General features: G+C 48.4%; 1 protein-coding gene across 6 annotated transcripts in view; it reads left to right on the top strand.

The window, feature by feature from the left end:
- Positions 1–12070: 12070 nt before the first annotated feature.
- The window catches only part of NFASC (neurofascin), a 77058-nt gene continuing 71884 nt past the window's right edge, over positions 12071–17244 (top strand). For all 6 annotated transcript variants that reach the window (XM_042884158.1, XM_042884157.1, XM_042884156.1 and 3 more), the window contains exon 1: positions 12071–12123. The gene's annotated coding sequence lies outside the window, so the exon portion shown is untranslated. The remainder of the gene's footprint in view (positions 12124–17244) is intronic.

Genomic DNA, 17244 nt, shown 5'->3' with positions numbered 1-17244 from the left:
TGAGCTGAAGCAGGGAGTGCTCGCACTGAGTCTATTGGGAGCAATTACTAAATAGGAGCTCGGTCTTAATTTGGTGCTTGAAAGAAGGGGGAAAAAAAAGAGATCAAAAGGAATTTTTTTTTTTTTCTCCACTACAGGAAAAGCAGATATTATGGATGTGAACTGCTGGAGAAGGAGCTATTTTGGTGTTCGGATAACTCAGCTTATTAAAGGGCTGTAATAAAAAGAGCTGCAGGTCGGTGGCTGTTGTGATGGTGGTGGGCTGCAGTGGGTGGTTTTCCATCTTGCTTGCAGTTGTAGAGTTTTACAGTGGGTCCTGGGACTGCATGGCCACGAAGAACTGCTTTTTGGGGAAGCAAATCTCACTTCTGGGTGCATTTCTTACCATCAAAAAGGAAGAAAAACCTCTGGGGACTGCATGAATTTCAGCAAAACTCTTTGCTCCCTACTTCGTACTGTTTCTACATCTGATCTACATCAAAGCCTCCAAGAACCGTTTGGAGCTCTGCTTACTGACAAGTGAGATGCTTCCTCTCCAAGCAGGGATCTGCAGAGACCTGCCCTTCCTTCCCTTGGTGCCAGCAAAATCTGCATCCCATCGCAGCCTGCAATCAGAGCACTGGGTGCCTGTCTTACTGGGCCCCCATCTGTGGGGTGGTTACCTCTCAGCTGGGGGATGAAGTGGAAAGATCTTGTAGTAAATGTGCACACAAACACAGTGCAATGGAGGTGTAGGTGAATAACATGCTGCAAAACATTGAGAGCGGGAGTTAGAGCAGGGTTATGCCAACAGAATGAGTGTATTTATTTATTGTTTAAGTTGGAAGAGAGAAAACTGTTGTCTCATAAAGGACATTGTGCCTTCCATCCTCTATGTCTCAACCCAGGGATGGCAAAGATTGGGCATGGGCTCAAAGCAAGGCTGTGCAAACTCCTTCATGCGGCCCCATCCAAATCCTTTTCTGAAAGGAAAGCATGAGCTCTTGCTTTGGACAGCATCAGGACTGATCCCAATGACATCCCAAAGCCTTTCTCCCCAATATCTGAGCACCTGGGCTGTCTGCCCTTCCACCCCATCCATTACATCCCTGGCAATGCCATGCAGACACCAGCACCAATTTACTTGATAAATTCTACTGCTTGTTATTTGAGGGATCGGACAGGCCTCGCACTATTGGGAGATTAATTTTTGATTTATTGCTGGCTATGATGATTTATTCTGATCCTTCCCCAGGGAAAGGACAGGGCCGTAAATATTTTAAATGCCGTTGGCTGGTGACAAGAAGCATTGCTGGATGGTAACAGGGCGGATGGGGGATTGAAATCAGGGCAGCCTTTCTACTCAATTACTTAAAGGCGACTCCAAACATCTGCTGGTCTGCTTGAATGGAGGAAGAGGGAAAGAAGCTCCACCACGTGCTAAATTGTTATCTTATTAACTGAGACAGCATTCTTGGCTTTCTCCATTTGCCCTCAGAGCCACCGCTGTTGATTGGAATGAATTGAATTTCAAACATCATCCGTCCTCCCTGGTGAGACAGAGAGGCAATGAAAGGGAACTGCGTCTTGAAATGCCAAGTAGTCACATGCAGAAGTGGCTGAGGGCTCTTGGAGGTCTTCTGCTCCAGCTGGGGTCTCCACATGCTTTATGGAGGGGATGGGCATTGCACCGTGCCAAGGTGGGCAATGGGAGAGCAGCAGCAGTGCTCAAGTGTTCTCTTGAGCTATGGGCTGGTGTCCTGGCTGCTCGTTTTGCTGTGGTCCCAGAGGGGTTCAGCCCTGTGCTGCATCAACGTGAGGAGTTGGATCAAAGCAGAGCTGCTCACAGCTCCAATGGAAGAGGAAAAACACTCCTGCTCAGTTATGCAAAATATGCAGATTGCTTTCTTGTTTTAAAAGCAACATTCCACGCCCTTCTGCAAAGGTTTGAGAAAAGGGAAAGCATTTAGCAAGTGTGTTTCCTTCGGGTTCCCCCCTATTTCTCTCCTTGCACCCAGGGATGATTGGGGTGCTTCTGTGCTGACTCTTGGCACTGGCAACTTGCCTTGATGCAAGACAGGAGCCGCTGCAGCTCCAGGAAACTGGGGAATGCCCCCTTTGGTAGTATGATAGGCTTCCCCATCACTATTCCTTTTTCAGCCCCATCAGCCCTGCCTGTTTACAGAGCTCGAATCAGCTGCTGTTATGGGTGCCCAGCTGTGCTGTGTGCTTCCCATAAACCTAATGGTGTGTGCAGAGGAAGCACGCATAGTGTGAGTGGGGTAACTGTTCTCGTGCCCTTGGTTGACTCCGCCGCTGATTCCTTGTTTTCCATCTGTGCTTTGAGATGCTCAGCCTCCAAGAAAGGAAGAGACCTCACCTGAGCACCGTCTTTCCTCCATTATACCTGCACTGTCACGCTGTTGGGTGGATGAGCAGCACCAGGACGCTCCTTCTGCTGTCAGACCCTCCCACCTCTCCTTCATTCACGAGCAAATCCACCCCAAATCTCCTCTTGGTTGAGTTGCTCCCATTCTCCCTTTGCTATCTGCCAGCAAGAAGAGGCTTCTGGCCGTTGGTGTGCACTCATGAAGGTGTTAATCAGCCACAACCAAGCTGCCTTTTCCTTGCTCAGAGTGATGCCCAGGGTGAGCAGGGGCCCTGAAACCCATCTGTGCAGGATGCAGACCCCAACCCAACCAGGTTCGAAGCACAGTGAGGGCTCTGAGCCAGGAGTGCAGAGCTCCTTTCCTTCTCTGTTCAAATAAAATCCTTTCCTCCTGCTGCTGAATCGGAAAGAAAGGGAGAAAGAAAAAGACAAAACCCCCCCCCCCCCCAACCTCACAATAAATATCTTGGAGGAAAAAAAATAACTGGAGCATTGAAGATAAAAGAGCGGCTGTTAAATGAAAATGTTGAGGCAGAAAGGCATTAGACAGCTCTAGTAATTGTTAATTTGTACTCGGATTTAGTACGAAAGGGCTTTTATTACTTCAAATATGCATTTATTCTGGTTTTCCATTTGGAGCAGTAACACACAGATGAGCTTTCAAGCCCCCAAGGTATTGGGTAAAATAAAAAATAAAAAATAAATCCTTTAATGGATTTTCAAGACTCCAGTCCAGCAACCATTCCTGTTTGGTTATTTTTTTTCCCCTTTTTCTACTGTTTAGAGCAATACAGCGTGCAATTAACAGAAGCACAATGGGCGCATCATTAATTGACTTCTCTCATTGTGCTGGGGAGCATCCCAGGGCATTGCTGGGTTATGGGCAGAACCCCCCTATATGGGGACAGCTGGGACGTGGGAGCACTGAGCTCTGCAGTTGGCTTTAGGAAAGTTCCCTGTGACACAGATTATTCTTTTTTTCTTGAGAGAAATATTCTGCTTTAAATGGGAATCGATTCGAGGAAGTCTGACAGACGAATACTATAAACAAGATCAAATGAATTTATGACTGTTGTCCCTTGTAGCTTGATAATCAATGAACTGTCGCAGCAAAGATGCTGGGGTAGCAAAGTGCCCGGGCTGTGTTGTCAGCTGAGCCGCAGGGCTGAACCGTTCAGAGCTAATTCTCCTCGGCACGCTCCTCAGCGAAGCTCTGGGGATGCTGGAGAGCTGGGTAAAACCGCACCGCTGAATCACCCCAGCAATGGGGTCCCATCAGGGATTGATTGCAGCGTGTTTTTCCATCAGAAACAGACGGCGTGACCCCAGCCTTGTGCCAGGATGGACACCTCGGGCCGTGCACACAACGCGAAGCTGAGAAATTACTGAATTCTCTGACTTCAGCTGGAGCTGGCTGAACCGTGGCACCGTTTGCGCAGGGTTTGGGATCATCACACCTCAGGACCTCTCCCTGCCCCGCCTGGGTTCCCGTGATGTGGCTCAGCCGTGTCACCTCCTTGATGACCCCCACGTGTGTCCTGCAGCTTTATGAGCCGTTATTGTCTCTGATGGGCTTTCAGTTGTCTTGAAAAGTGTGTGCCGGAGGCTCCCAGTGGGGAGTTTTACTGCCTGAATCATAGGGCTGGGACAGCCTCATCTCGCTCCACTCTCTGCTCCATTAACAAGTAATCACTTTCTCACCAGCCAGCATTCAGGTTGTGTTTTGTTCTCATCTCGTTTTCTTTAAGTGAGCTTTAAACTGCGCCATGCAGTGCTAAGAATCACAAAGGAAGGGAATAAAACCAACTCAAACCTCACCAAACCCATTCCTGCTTTGGTAAAACAAAACAAAACAAAACAAACCACTCTTGGTTTGGGAAAAACAGCCCTTGGCCAATGCCAGATGGACACCAATGCCTCCGTGTGATGGGAAAGCTCAGAACTGCAGTGAGAGCTGCTCTGTACAACATCACAGCACAAGCTGCAGAGCCTGGAGCAAAGTCTGGGCTCTGGTGGGGTTTTGCCTTTCATGCTCACAGTGCTCAGTATCCAAGTATGAATGCTGACACTTGCACAGGTGAGCAGGCAGCCAGCCCCATATTTTCTGGCCTTGCAACCCCAGCAGCTAATCCCAGCCTTGGGGGTTTCTTCTGCACTTCAGCTCAGGGAGCCCAGGAGCACTAAGACTGTATGGAAACCACAGGCTGGGTGACATTTCAGCCCTGCTGGACCAGGGTGAGCATCCTTCCCAATGTTAGACCGCTATAAACATGTCAGAGACACTAAGACTGCAAGGATCGATTCCCTTCACAGGATCAACAAAGCAATTTGCTGTCTAGGTCTTGTTCTGTTGTGAATAATAAGCAGTCACGGAAGCAAGGCCTTTCTAACACCTTTTTGCACTTTAAATTTGGAAACCATCTGGGACTGTTAGTCATTAAAAGCAGGGAGCAGAAGAATGCATGTGGGGGGGAGGGAGGGGGAAGGAGGGAGGGAAATTCCAGCCACTGATCATCAGCCTTGTCTTCTCAAACCTAATCCATAAAGGGCTCTTCACGTGAGTGCTGCAGATGGAGTGGAGCTGCCACTGGGGAGCAGGAAGAGGGCAGTGCTGGTTCTGCTGCCAGGTTGGAAAGCACAGGTCAGTGTGTGAGCCCAGTGGTGGAAATGCAAGACCTGTGTCCTCTGTAAGCAAATGCACATCCTCACTGAGTGCCATCAGCAACAAGTCGTGCAGAAGGCATCTCTTGCCTGGTGCACCCAACACTTTGCAGATCCCCTCCTCACAGGGTGCAGCTGGAGCTCCATGGCAAGGCTTCCTGCCAGAGCCCAGCATGAAGGTTGTGCCTGGGGATCTGCTCTAAGCTCAGGTGTGAAACCAGCCTGTGTCATCACAAGGTCAATGTGGTTAACCCAAAACTTGGAGAAGCAGCACAAGGGAAGGCTCACTTGACAAAATATGCACGTTCCCAGGGCCAGCCCGATGCTGAAAGCCACACACAACGCACTCAGCTCTCTTTGACAGAGGTGTTTTGTCCCTTTTGCTCCCTCGAGTGTTCTCAGCATACCAACATCAGTCCATTAACATTGAACCCAGCCCTCCTTCCCCTTAGCAACAGCATCAATATTTATGATGTGTAGCTAATGCAGTCTACTTCTATGATTTCTAGGATTTCAGGTGGGAATTCTTTGTACAAAAGACCTCTATTACCTTTCAATATAGGATGCTGATGTTCACCTGCAAAACAGGCCTTATGGATCTGTGACCTTCCTTTTACAAGCTATTTCATGCTAAAGGGACCTCGCCTGCAGCTGCTTCTCCATCACAGATAATGTAATTGGGAATAGAAATACAAGAATCCCACTAGTACTAATTGTTCTGCTTAAGCAGGAGTGTCTGAAAAGGATCAAGCTTATTGATTAATGAACCAATAACCAATATTCAGGCTTTGGTGCAGGCTCTGCAGCTGTGTGCTTGAGTCACTCTGCAGCTTTTTGTCGCAACAAATGGTGAGCAAGTCAAAGACTCCTGGGATTGGCTTCATGAACCTCATTCTGGAGGACTGAGGGTGCTGTGTGAAGGACAGTGAAGCGTCCCAGGTCATGACAAAGAGCTCAGAGGTAGAACAGTAGTGAAGGAGGGAGAGCTGATGTTGTGGATTTGGTCTTCAGCTATTGAGTAGAGCCAGCACCAAGGGGCTGATGACTGGGAGGTGAGAAACTCAGCACCAAGGGCAGCCCAAGGGCAGGACACCCCTATGTCATGGAAAGATGCTATGGATTACAAGGGAGTAAACATCTGAAGACCTTCTGTGTGCATCCTGGGTCCTTCCCTCTGCCCCACATATTGCATAGCAGCTCTGTGCCGCTGCACTTTCGTACGTTCTGCCTCAATTCAGGCAGGACTTCAATTTTTAAAAAGGACATTCATGACTGTTGGCAGCGAAGCCTTTCTGCAGGGGAATCTGTTTCAGCTCACCGCCTGGTTAAGAAGGGCTGGAGGAAGTTTGTGCTTTTCTCTCCCTCTCTTTATGCATTTATCATACAGATATATGCTATTCAGCAGGAGTGGTGTTTTCAACTCAAGCAAAAACTCTGCTGAGCACTGATGGAATCTCAATTGCTTTAGTTCTGTTTAGACTTAAAGAAGGAAGCCTAACACTTAGTATGAACCTGAACAGTTGCCATGCCTCCCTCTCTCCCTCCTGGCATTAACTCTCTGTGCTTTAACCTGGGCCTTCCATGTCATCCCTTGTGTCAGCTGCTTTCTCCAGACCCTTTAATTCCCACAAATTACCAAGAGGGGTCACTTCAGGACTGGCTTGTGCCAGACACAGGGAACCCAGTTGGACATTTCTCCTCTAAAGGCACGTCTACTGGAAGGCAGTAGGAACAAGGCGGTGCTTCTCTGAGTGATGGCCCAAACAGTGAGAAATCCTCAGGCTCCCATCTCCAGGACTTGATATTTCCACCAGAGCACACCCTTCAGACTCAAAACTTCTCATTGCTCCAGAATAAAAGCTCTTCTTTTCCATGTAGGGCATCTAGCAGCCAAAGCCCAGAATGCCAGTTGATAAAACCAGTTGACTGATGATTATCTTTCCTCTCCTTTAATTAAAACCATGGCATTTACAAATCAAAAATATCCACACTGGGATTTTCTCCTGCCCTGGTATTTTAAATAATAATTGTTAATTATTAATTATTCATGATTAATGAATGTTTTGCACATCTAAATGTCTTCCTTCCAGACAACCCTGTAAAATAGTTTGCTATAAATGTAAGAAATCTGCTAGGTAACAGCAAAAGTTTTAGGCCTTCTGGGACTGCAGTGGAAATGCAGGAGATCTTTAATATATGGCAAATCCCTGTGAAGGGATCCTCTGAGAGCTAATGGATTTGCTCTTAGGGTGTACTTGGTTATGTCTGCCTATCCTAGCAAGGAGAGGATGCCCACTTTGTCCCTATTGGATGCAACAGGCAACACGGATCACCCCTCAGTGACAAAACCGGGCACAAGGCATTCTTGGTAGCTGGGCAGGTTGTGATAGGGAAGGTGGATGGATGGACGGATGGATGGATGGATGGATGGATGGATGGATGGATGGACGGATGGTGCACAGCAGTAGAAAACTTCAACTGTAGAGCTTGAGACCAACACGTCCAAGTCGAAAGCTTAAAGCTCAGCTCTAAAATACTCATCCCAGCTGAAGGATTCAGCTGGGGTTCAAGAGTGCTGAGCATGGATCAGTGCTCTTGGCTTCTTTCTGCAATGGGAACTGCAGAAGAGAGGTTTGGAGACAGCCACCACTGCCTGTCAGCTCCTGGGGCTCTAAGGACCACTGTACTTTGCCAGTACAGCAGTTTCTTCTAGGTCACCTCTTGAAGGATTCACAGCCAAGTTTCAAGTTTGCCAAATGTTTGTGCAAACTCAGTAGAAAACCACAGTCCAGTTTCATTGGAGCTCGAGACATTCACCTTTATGGCAACACAGTGCCTTGAACAAAGTGGCCGTGAGATAACACAGTGCTGCATGGAAGGGATGTTCTTCCATTCTTCCAGCCCAACAGAGTGGGTGTGAGACATTCTTGTGGGTGATGTGGTTTCCCTTGCTGTGGTTCACTTTCTGTGGGATTTCTCACCTACATTTTTGAGTGATAGCAAGCTCCTCTGCCTGCTCCTTTCTCCCAGCCAGCCAAGCGTGCTGGTGGCAGAAACTGGTGTTCTGCTGCAATCTAGTGGTGGGACAGGCTCATGAAATTCGATTCAGGCTAAAGATGGGCTCCCAGACAGGTTGTCCCAATTCTGGCAGGTACTTCTGCAGGAATACTTGCCTATATGTGCTCTGTACCAACGATTCCAAAACAGATGAGACAAACCAAAAGCAAGGAACGTTATTCTTCATGATAAACAATAGAGAGCATGGATATGGCTTGAAATACTTGTAGAAAGGTGTTTCAGAAAGTACAATCTTTTAAAATTGCCCCCTTGGAGTGTGTTGGAAGCCATCTTAGGCTTTATGGCAGGGTGACATGACTGAAGTCTTGCATAAAAGGCAGCTGGCTCATGTTAGCAATCAAAGCAGTGTAAGCATAGGCAAGCTGGCCTATTATTTTCCAGCTGAGCAGAGTCATACTAATAAATGAGGGAAACAGGAGGGATGCTCTTCTAGTTTGCAAAACACTTGTGGGATGTGATGTTGCTGAGGGAGAGCTGTGGGCAAAGCTGCTCTGCCTGGCCCCAAAAGGCAATGCTGCTAGAGGAGAGGGAGGGAGGGATGCTGCCTTTTGTGTCTGTGATCTCGAAGCCTGTCTGGAAAGAGCAGTGTCAGAGCAAAACTTTGTTGATGTTGAGCTGCTTAATGTTTCACAGTAAGGCAGTGTTGAATGCAGAAGCCTCTGAGGATGCCTGGAGCTGTGCAGCAGAGACGCTTTGTTGAGCCTGGGTGGCTGCATACCTGCCATGGTTTGCAGCAGGCTTTGCTCTCAGCTGTGTCATCTCTACCCCTTTCCAGGCCATTAACACCTTGCCTCTTCAGCCAGCATCCCACTGAGGTTTGCCCTGGGCTGCAAACTCTGCAGATCCTCATTTCTACAATCGTGCAAAAAGGTTTTGTTCCGAAGCTAAACGTAGAAGGCAATATTTCCCTAGAATGAAGGCCAGAGCGTGGCTGGCTGACACCAGTAAGTTATCTCCAGGGGATGCAGAGCACTTGCTTAAGTCCTGATGACATGCAAGCTGCCCTGGGGCAGGCAAAGCAGGCAATGCTTGGGAATTAAAACCATCCTTTCCAACAGCTGCGCTCTTTGTTACCAACATGAGCATAAGAGGAACTGTGGGAGGGAGCTGAAGATTCACCAGAGGAGCACATCTGCTGTTCAGTGCATATGGCATGCTGCAACAACCAAACCCAGCCGGTTCTGGAGGTCTAGCTCAGGTTTGCTGTTTCTCTTCTTTACTGGAGCCACTAAACTCGCCCTGCTGCAATTCTTTTCCTTCTCTATGTGTGTCGCAGGCACAGAAAAGAGAAAGCTTCACGCCCGGTGCCAGGAGGCTCATCTTTTTTAATGAGATTTTGCAAGGAAATGAAGTAGCTGCTCTCCCCGTTCTTCGTGCCATCTGCAGAACATCCCAGGGCGCTCGCAGGAGAAGGTTTGCAGGAGAGCGTTGGGCGAGATTTACAGCAGCCTCCTGACCTCTGTACTACGGCTGCGTTCTGTGGATGCTAAAAATAATCGCCCTGAACGGGAAAACGCCGTTGTGCTGAGAGCAGCAGATGGCAGCACAGCATAACGAATAGCAGCGCCTCGGAGGAAGGTCTCCAGCTCGGCTGGGTAACTTGGCACATCCACCGATCCTTGCCTTAGAGATGCTTTGCGAGCTACAAGTGGATTTATTCGTGGTTTTCTCCCCTCTGGGTTGGCTGCATCAGCACGGTGATTTATGTCCTAGGGGGCAGGAGGAGCTGCTGTCCCATTAAAACGAAGTGCCTGGGATGTACATCCATCACCAGCTCTTCCTGAAAGGCTGGGTGTCGTCACAGGGTGCACACAAAGCCATCTCTCCAAGCACAGATGCTTTAAGGCTGATCACTGCTTTTCTTCAGAGAAATTGGTTGGAGGAGAGGAACTCATCTAATTTCTCCACATTTCTCATCCCTAGCTGAACCTGTTAATTTGATTGCAGAGGGTCTCTAGGGATGAGGAAAAGGAGAGACCCTCTAAGAGCTCTGGAATGAGAGCAAATGCACAGAGTGGATCTGGTAAGGAATCAGAGGAGAGGAGGAAACATGCCCTTCGTGTTGCTGCCTCCCATGGTCAGCTCTGCCCTGCAGGGAGGTCTGGCTCAATAACCACTGCACATATGTATGTCTCTGTTGGTATGGGATGCTCTCCTCATTCATGGGCCAAGGTTCATGCTAGCTTTAATTGTTAGCTGCCACAACAGCCTTGTATGTGCAGGATACAACTTCCATTGGGCTTATCTCAAGTTGCCGTCAGCTTGCAATGTTCTATCTTGAACATTTTGATTCTTGCTGCACCAAAACGGGTTATTCCTCAACAGAAATGCATTTTAAGAGGCCATTTTTGGTTTTGTTTCCAATGCACATGCACTCAGTCTCCAAGGCTTTTGTCAGAGCTCAGCTCACCGTGTCTTCCAGTGCATCGCTCTGAAGTGGCCACAGAGAAGAGCAGACAACTTCTTGTTCTTATCACAAAAGGAGCAATGCTGCATGTTGCAGATCAGTGTTTGTAATGGAGTCAAGTGTTTTCTTCCAGCAAGGACTCCTTACAAATCCTCTACAAAGAGACTTCCAAAAGCAAGAAGGGATATTTAGGTTCCTTCACGGAGCCTTCAGTTCCTTCATGTTGGCTGCTTTTCAACCAACACCACTGACAGAATGGGACAGGTGCCTGTAAAAACAAGAAGTACACTTTGCAGGACACTGAGCAGCCCTTCTGAGGTACAACATGCCCTCAAATTCCTCTGGAGTTAACAGTAATCAGCATTTTGGGAAGCACTCAGCTCAGTTGGAGGCGACTCTTGAAGAATGACTTTATGTCCTCCTGCCCTAAACAGAGCTGCACTATGGAAGCCCTGCAGAAATAGCACAGCGTGTTGAAATCTGATGTTTCCAAAGGTGCTGAGCAGCTCTGTGATAAAGGAGGTAAGCCTGAATCTCAGTGACATTGTTAGCAAAACATCCCCACTTTATAAGCCCTCTTTCCTTGGCATTGTTAGTGACCTCTCCTTGCTCTATGGTTTGACTTTGCCTCCCTTTCCACCAACAGCTGTGCTGAGCAGACCCAGCTATTCCTCATGGATTAATCTTGATTTGTATCAGCTGGGCCACTGCTCTCCTGCAGCCCCTGCTCTCTGCTTTTGTATAACTGCATCTACCACTCATTAGAGAAACTGCTGTGCACAGCTCATTTTCCAGATCCCCTGAAGAAGGTCCATCCACCCTTCGGAGGCCCTGCAGACCCCATGGGATGCACACACAAATTCTGAGCGCATGATTTCTTCACTGACATTGATGGGATGGCAAGTAGATCTTTTGGGCAAACTTTTTCATGGCAGACTCCATGAAGGGATGCTCGATATACATCGTCCAGCAGTGCCTAATCAATAAGGACGAACGTGCTCCTGCAGGATGGATGCATGTACGTTGAAATTTCACAACCTCAGCAGTTATTTGTCAGGCAACAAAGTGTACGGCGAGGGAAGTGGCAGATCCCACTGTGAGCCCATCCTCGATGGGGGAAGGTTTTAATTAACCTGACATTTCTGATAACCAAATGACTGAAGAGATGGCTGTGCTGATAGCAGGAGCCTCTGCTGGGGCACACGGAAGGAAAGTGCCTGAATGCAGATTGCCACCAGCTGACGCCTCGCTCGGTGCCAAGCTGCGATGCTCCTGAGCTTCGTCACCCCGTGCGGGACAGGGAAGGATGCATCTGAGTGACTCCTCGTGCTCGGAAATCTTTCTCCTTCCCTGAAAACTCAGAGGTGAGCTTCAGAACCTGAACGCGGTCGGGTAAACCCTCTTCGTGTTTGTGGGGAAATCTGGGGGCTGAGCATCAGCGAGGGCTGCAGGTGCTAATTAGCGGCAGCGTTAATAAATCCCTCCCCTGCCCTTCCTTCTCCTCCCTTTCTTCCTGCCTCCTCCTCCTCGAGGGCGCGCTCGCCCGCCCGGGAGCGCGCAGTGCGGCGCGGCGATCCCCGGCTGCGGCGATCCCGGCGCTCCGGTGTGGGTAAGCGGGGCCGGGGAGGGGGGGGGGGGGATGAGGATGGGCTCGGTGCCCCCGGGCACAGCCGGAGCTTTGGGACTGTTTTACTCCCTAAACCCCCCCCACAGATCTGGGATTTGCCTGCTGGGTTCCCCCTTTCTTACATTTTTTTTTCCCTCTCTCGGAAATGGGCCAGAACTGCAATGGGGGGGTGGGGGTGGGGGGGTTGCTGCGTGCGGGGCTCGGGCATGTGATGGGGTTTTTGTTCTTACGTCATGACATCGCGTCTGTGTGAGCGATAACACACTGATGTGTCAACCCAGGGGGCAGGGTAAGGAGCATGGTGTGACAGGGCACTTTTCAGCCCCAAATCTCCAGGGGGAGCTTCTCCCTGCCCCCTTTTCCCCCTATTTTCAGGGCTGCAATCGCGTCTTCCTTCTCCAACACCCGAGGCCGATGAAACCCCTCCTCTGGCCTTATCTGGGAGGCCTCTCCGGCAGCACCTGGGCTGTGATGCTGCAGTAGCAGCGCTGGTGATGCTGTGCTGTGGATCCGCATGCTCTGGCTGAGCCTGCAGAAGGGCTCGCTGCTATCGATCAGGCTTCTGGAGGTGGGGAAAGTGCTGAATCATTTGTACTCCGGCTGTAAGGGCGGTTCAGCTGTTCTCCATCTCCGGGAAATACTCAGAAACGATCTGCAGAGGCTGAAGAAAACTCTGTTGTGTTTTTTTGTGGCCGAGGTGGGAGTCCCGTGGGCCTGAAAGAGAGGTACTGTCTGCTCTGAGCACAGGGTGATATCCTCTAACGTGGCCTCAGCTGCTCCTTAGGCAGCAGAGCACAGGGAGAATGCATGCTTACATCTTGCTGAGGCCTCCAACTGGGGCCTGGGGGGAGTTATGTGGGTTAAAGGGTTGGAGGGAGGTTTTTTCTCTCCTGCCCCTTTTGGAACTGGGGAGGGCACGTGAGCCTTGCTGCCCGGGTTGGTTTCTCTTTCTTCTTTTGAATGCTGTCTTTGAGATGGTTTTCAAGGTCGGATCCTCGGAATAGCATGTGGGCTATTGAGCATTTGTGAAATTCAGGCGGGGATGTTTGTCTGCTTTTTGAGAGGCAACACAGAATGCCGGAGGGATGCACATAATGCAGAAAAAACCAGCAATATTGAAATCCAGCCCAGACGCCTGACTGGTTTAAGATGGATGCTGTGGCGGTGTCAGCGTTTCCAGGGTGCTCCTGTCAGATGCTCAGGACAAAAGGAAGAATCTGGTGACTTTTATCCAGATGCTGACTCTTTTCTTGGTGCCTGTGTATCTGTAAAATGCCCATCCTTCGGCTAAAATGGTCGTCAGCATGACTGCTTTGTTTCCAGACAACTTCTATGCGTGGCCTATCCTGAAAGATAACTGCCCAAATCCAGCATCGCCTTCTTTTTATTTAAGGGCTTCGGGCCCGGGCCTTTGCTGACTTCTCTTTTTTGTGTGTGTGGCTGTAATGTGAGTGCAACATAAATAATGCATGGTGGCGGAGGATGGGCTCAAGTTGTTAAGTTTGAAGGTGGACTTTGTTTGCCAGGCTTGACTTGGGAGCTGCCTTTGTCTCTTTTGAGCTAAAGCTGTGTGATAATGCAGCCCATCAGATCAACAAAGCTCCAAAATGACCCAACAAGATGCTCCAGAGGTTACTGAGGCCTTCTGTGACTTTTGTTGCCTTGCTTGTGGCTAGGGATCTGATTTGAACTGAGTCGGTCAATCCAATCATGCTGTCTCAGAGCTAATGATTAAATGGAAAACATCCCGAGCTCTTAAATGGTATTAATTCATAATGAATTATTTGTCTAGCTGTGATCTAATTGTCTTCATGTTTGTGGGGCTCGTGTATGATCGATGCTGCTGCTGGCAAAGTGCCACCATGAAGGCTCTCTGCAGTGCACAGGCATTAGAAGTGGTCGTGTAGCTTTAATTATAATAGCAAGTAACGAGGCCTGATCCTTCATGCCTGTGCACCTGCCGGCTGTCTGAGATGCTGCAAGGATGCCGTAAGCATGGAGGCCATGGGTGGGTGATCTTAGCGTGGTTGTGTCCCATTAAATGTCAGCCTTCGTGTGAAGGAGCCTGGGATCAAGACAGAAGGAAGAAAGGACTTAAGAAGCAGGAACGTAGGAGATACTGATGGGAAACAGTAAACAGATTGGAAGGGCGGTCCTAACTTCCCATAGAAGCAATCCTTGCTTCCATTGCTCTGGTTTTGACCTGGCTGGGTGACCTCATGTCCTTGGGACAAGCTTGCCGTGTGAATTATTCATGCTCACGGAGTGCCTTGGCTCTTTTCTTCCCATCTCTTTAACCCCGTTTAGCAGAAATGCTGTCATTTGAGGGTGTCTCTGTCAAAATGCAGACTTGGCAAATGGAAGAGCTTGTAGAAACGGAGACCCCTAGGCAGAGGGAAGGCTCTGTACAGATTACACAGAGCTTCACAGTGCTGTGGCTCAGTCTTGGTCTGGGTGTGTGCTCCAAGGAGCCCACAAGAGGATGGTTTGCATCTGAGCTGGTTAGAGATACCTGGGGAAATGAAACAGCTTTATTCCCAGGGTGCTTCTGTGGTTCTGACATTCAGCAGGGAGATTTCAGGACCGGCTGGACCTTCCTTCTTTGCACAGAAGCTCTGTGTGTGTGTTGGCGTGTTGGTTTTAATTTAGTTGTCTTTGCAGCATTGTGGTATTGAGTCTCATCAGCACTTCACCTTCTAAGTAGATAAACCCAAACAGCAAAGCTGAGCTCCCTGTATTGTTCCCTGTGCTGTATTGCTATAGGGCTTCAGCGAGGTCTGGGAAGGCCTGGCAGCTGTGGAGATCTGCTTGTTCAAGTGAAATCAGAATGCAAGGAAACCTACAAAGAATGTATCTAAACTGCATACAGAAATCAGTTTTCACTTGCATTTGAGTAGAAAGCATAGGAGGAGGCTTCAAAAAAAAAATCAGGAAGGAGAAATAAGTTCTGGTACTTCTGAGAATCTCTGTTCTTCTTTGGTTTGCCTTCATCAAAATATTCCCCTGTATCTTAAAACTGAACGGGCAGCCCAAACCACGCGTTGTATTCAGCTGCAGTTTTTGAAAGGCTCTGGCAAATCCTGTCAGAGAGGTTCTGCCTTGTCTCCCTGCCCTGTGGGCAAATCCTTTCAAAAAACATTCTCTGTATTTTAAATATTGTTGGGTGACTTCTGCTCTTCCCCTCCCTGTCTACTGAAGCAGGTTGGAACTTCATGTTTGCTTTTACCTCTGCTGTGCTGGGTTGCTGTTGCACAATAGCAGAGATCCAGCTCAGAGTGAGCACTCAGAGTTGTTGTTACGCTCAGTGATCCCTCTCCTCTTTTTATTCATTTATTTTATTTAAATCCAGAGCTGAAAGAGACCTTTCTGTGTTGTTATGGATTAAAATAGAGGAGGATTTAGGCCCTCAGCCCTGCTTATGGCGATCACAATTCCTAGTCAATAAGACAGGAGGCAAAGGATTAGCAGCCAGATGAACAGAGATGGTTTTGCATGGCTAAAGCAGGTTAGAAGCTCCTGAGGATGATATGCAGGGACACGTCTTCACCTTGCCTCCTCAGTGCTCCTCATCTGTGCTCCTTTGGACCTCATCCCACCCCCTCGATGCTGATAATAACTGGCTCCTTTTATTCTTGCTGTGCATTGGGAATGTGGTTTAGAGACCAACCCAAGGGCACAGAGAGCAAAGCATCCTGTCCTGACTGCAGGCAGAGCTGGAAAGACAGCAGGATGCAGGCCTCAGGAGCAGGGAATGGAGATCTCCCCTCAAAAAGCAGCATTTTGGAGACCTTTGCTAGCACTGCTCTGTCTCTCTTACTCAGTTAAGCAGCCCTCATGCTGGACTTAATGCTGAGGCTGACAGAGAAATATCGGTGCTATAAAGATGGTGCTTTGTGGAGTCAAGGTACAAGCTGGTGTGATACCGGGCACCTTCCTGTCTTGGTGTCTGCAGTGGTATTTGAGGCTTTGCCAGCTTCGTGCATGAAAATCTGTGCAGTCCAGTATGGTCTCACCTCATGCCAGCCCTGCTCCAGCTGGCGCTGCTGATCCTCGTTATAGGCAACAACTAATCACGTGTTCAAAGCCTAATGTAGGTAGAACTGATCAACACTTGGCATTGTCTGTCCTTGATGCTGCCCACCCAACTTTGGAAGCAAACACTGAGCCTTACTGATGCCAGCATTAAAAGGATCATAACCCAGAGGCTTGGTGCAAGATGTTTAGCCCCGGAGGTTTATTTTAATTCCTGGCAAGTTTTCTCCTATTTTATGCCTCCTTGACAGTAGGTTTTGCAGGCTTCCAGCATGGGGAGTGATAGGTTCCTACAGACTTTCAAAGTCACAGCAAGCATGATACCATCTCACTGTCAACCTGCATATTCTATTCCTCCTGAAATGCCCTGGCACAGATGGGAAGGGCTGGCAATTGCAGTGTGAGCTGTGAGATGGATAGGATGCTTCTTGAATCTGCAAAAATGTCATGAAATCTCTTTTCTGTGATGAAATGTTTACTTTTTCTTTTTTCTTTCTAGTGACCTCAAATAGCTCCAAGTTAAGAAGAGAATGCAGGGCCTCTGAAACTGAGGCAGATTACCTGAGGCACTAACCTGTCGCTCATGTCTTTCCTTTGTATTAAGTAGTTGCTACTTAAGCAGGAAAAGCAGCTTTCATTTTCTAGCATTACTCAGAAGGCAGTGCTCTTGAAAAAACATGTGAATCCTCTTTCTAATGTGCTTGGAGTCCTGAGGTTGTCTGCATTTGTTGGATGCACAAATAGGACATATGCTCCCTGACGGCCAAGATTTTAATTCCACTTATTTCCAGTGAGTATTTATATATTGAATGAAGCCATAGATTATTCTGTGAGTCCTAGTCCCATTCCCCTAGTTTTAACCAGGAAATGTGATTAAATAGAAATGCAGGGTTAGCAAAGAGGGACAAAAACGACCAAGGGAAAGGGAATTAAAAGGGGAATTAGAAGGAAATTAGAGGAAAAGGAAAGATTTGATCTTTTCTTGAAGAGGACAGTCTTAGATAACAAATCGAGTGAATAACTCTTCCGGTATCGATTCAAGTTAAGTCAACAAAGCAATTGCCGGCCAAC

This window comes from Lagopus leucura, unplaced genomic scaffold, assembly GCF_019238085.1.
Source record: "Lagopus leucura isolate 7727_CA_CO unplaced genomic scaffold, USGS_WTPT01 Super-Scaffold_100043, whole genome shotgun sequence".
NCBI classification, from domain to species: Eukaryota; Metazoa; Chordata; class Aves; order Galliformes; family Phasianidae; genus Lagopus; species Lagopus leucura.
This window is presented reverse-complemented; position numbering and strand designations above follow the sequence as displayed.